This window comes from Anopheles ziemanni (assembly GCF_943734765.1).
Source record: "Anopheles ziemanni chromosome X unlocalized genomic scaffold, idAnoZiCoDA_A2_x.2 X_unloc_13, whole genome shotgun sequence".
Classification (NCBI taxonomy): domain Eukaryota; kingdom Metazoa; phylum Arthropoda; class Insecta; order Diptera; family Culicidae; genus Anopheles; species Anopheles ziemanni.
Window position 1 is genome coordinate 17,413 of NW_026689741.1, and position 2,588 is coordinate 20,000.

Consider the following 2,588-nt stretch of genomic DNA (forward strand, 5'->3'; position numbering starts at 1 on the left):
ATATAATATGGATCCGGGACTTAGCCGATTTTTCTCTTCATATAATATGGATCCGGGACTTAGCCAATTTTTCTCTTCATGTGGTAACGTATGCCAATCGCTCACAAGTCATGGGATAAGGGTACTTGTGTTCTTCCATCTTCTAAGTCCCGCACGGGGACATCGTGATCGCCCCAAGTCCGGAATAGCGCCAAGTCAAGCCCCACGGTGGCCGTGCAGGACCTGTTAGCGGGGGCCCCACTGACAGCACTAATCCGGACTTAGAAATTATATCTTTCTAATCGAACACCACACACGCAACACCACCATACCACCATCTCCTTGCAAGTACCTAAGTACCCGCAACTCCATGGTGAAGGCAATGTCACTCCATCACCAACCTCTTTGCACTGCAAGCACTTGCGTACCCACAACACTCCGAAGAAGGCAACGGCGCGCGATGCTCGACTCCACACACCACACCACACCACACCACCGATGGCCAGCCAGCCAGCCAGCCCAACTAAGGGCTAACCCACCAACCAACCACCAATGGCCTAGGCCAGCCGGATCCCACCTTCAAGTCCAAGCACAGCCAAGTGCAAGTACCGCCAAGTGTTCACCAACCGCCCAACACACCACACCACCGATGGCCAGCCAGCCAGCCAGCCCAGCTAAGGGCTAACCAACCAACCAACCACCAATGGCCCAGGCCAGCCGGATCCCACCTTCAAGTCCAAGCACAGCCAAGTGCAAGTACCGCCAAGTGTTCACCAACCAACCATCACACCAGGTCAGCCAGCCGGTACCCACCTTCAAGTGCCATTACCCTCGGGTGCAAGCTCAATCAAGTGTTAACCAACCAACCCGGCCAAGGCAGCCAACAGGCCGGCACCCTACAGCACCGACCCGCCATCACCACCTCAACCGTTGACCATGCAAGTGGCCTCGGACAACAGGTGACACCCGAAGTACATCCGAAGAACGTATATCAAGTGTTTGCTCACCAAGTCCTCAACCAACCCCAAGTACCCGGAGGTACCCAGAGTGTTGGATCCGCCAACCCGTCCCGGCACCCCAAGTCCTTGCGAACCCAAAGTGTTTGCCCGGTAGGGCCATTGTATCACAACGCTTGCTACCATGCAAGTGGCCTCGAACAAGGTGACAGGGGTATCTTCACCAAGTTCTCAACCAACCCCAAGTACCCGGAGGTACCCAGAGTGTTGGGTCCGCCAACCACTACCAGCACTCTAAGTCCTCGCGAACCCAAAGTGTTTGCCCGGTAGGGCCATTAGACCACAACGCTTGCTAACCATGCAAGTGGTCTCGGACAACAGGCGATACCCGAAGTACATCCGAAGAGTGTATATCAAGTGTTTGTTCACCAAGTCCTCAACCAACCCCAAGTACCCGGAGGTACCCAGAGTGTTGGGTCCGCCAACCACTACCAGCACTCTAAGTCCTCGCGAACCCAAAGTGTTTGCCCGGTAGGGCCATTAGACCACAACGCTTGCTAACCATGCAAGTGGTCTCGGACAACAGGCGATACCCGAAGTACATCCGAAGAGTGTATATCAAGTGTTTGTTCACCAAGTCCTCAACCAACCCCAAGTACCCGGAGGTACCCAGAGTGTTGGGTCCGCCAACCACTACCAGCACTCTAAGTCCTCGCGAACCCAAAGTGTTTGCCCGGTAGGGCCATTAGACCACAACGCTTGCTAACCATGCAAGTGGCCTCGGACAACAGGCGATACCCGAAGTACATCCGAAGAGTGTATATCAAGTGTTTGTTCACCAAGTCCTCAACCAACCCCAAGTACCCGGAGGTACCCAGAGTGTTGGATCCGCCAACCCGTCCCGGCACTCCAAGTCCTTGCGAACCCAAAGTGTTTGCCCGGTAGGGCCATTGAATCACAACGCTTGCTAACCATGCAAGTGGTCTCGGACAACAGGTGACACCCGAAGTACATCCGAAGAGTGTATATCAAGTGTTTGTTCACCAAGTCCTCAACCAACCCCAAGTACCCGGAGGTACCCAGAGTGTTGTATCCGCCAACCCGTCCCGGCACTCTAAGTCCTTGCGAACCCAAAGTGTTTGCCCGGTTGGGCCATTAGATCACAACGCTTGCTAACCATGCAAGTGGTCTGGAGTATAGGTGATACTGACATACCACCGAGATGGTACATCTAGTATTGGGTCACCAAAACCAAACCAACCCCAAGTATCAACCCGGCATACTCAGAGTGATGGATCCGCCAACCCGTCCCGGCACTCCAAGTCCTTGACGAACCGAAAGTGTTTGCCCGGTAAGGCCATTAGATCACAACGCTTGCTACCCCACGGCGAGCTAAACATGCAAGTGGTCTTAGGCAACAGGTGACACCCGAAATTCATCCGAAGATGGAATATCAAGTGTTTAATCACCAAGCCAGCATCCAAACACCAAGTACCCCGGGAGGACCCGATGCGTTGCGACCATCTCCAAGTTCTTGACGAACCCGCAGTGAAAGGCGGTAAGGCCTCTGGGCCGCAACGCTCGCATGTGTTAACCCGCAAACACCACTGACCGGTCGGTCCACCGCAAGGGTGGGTCCAACTAGTCCACACA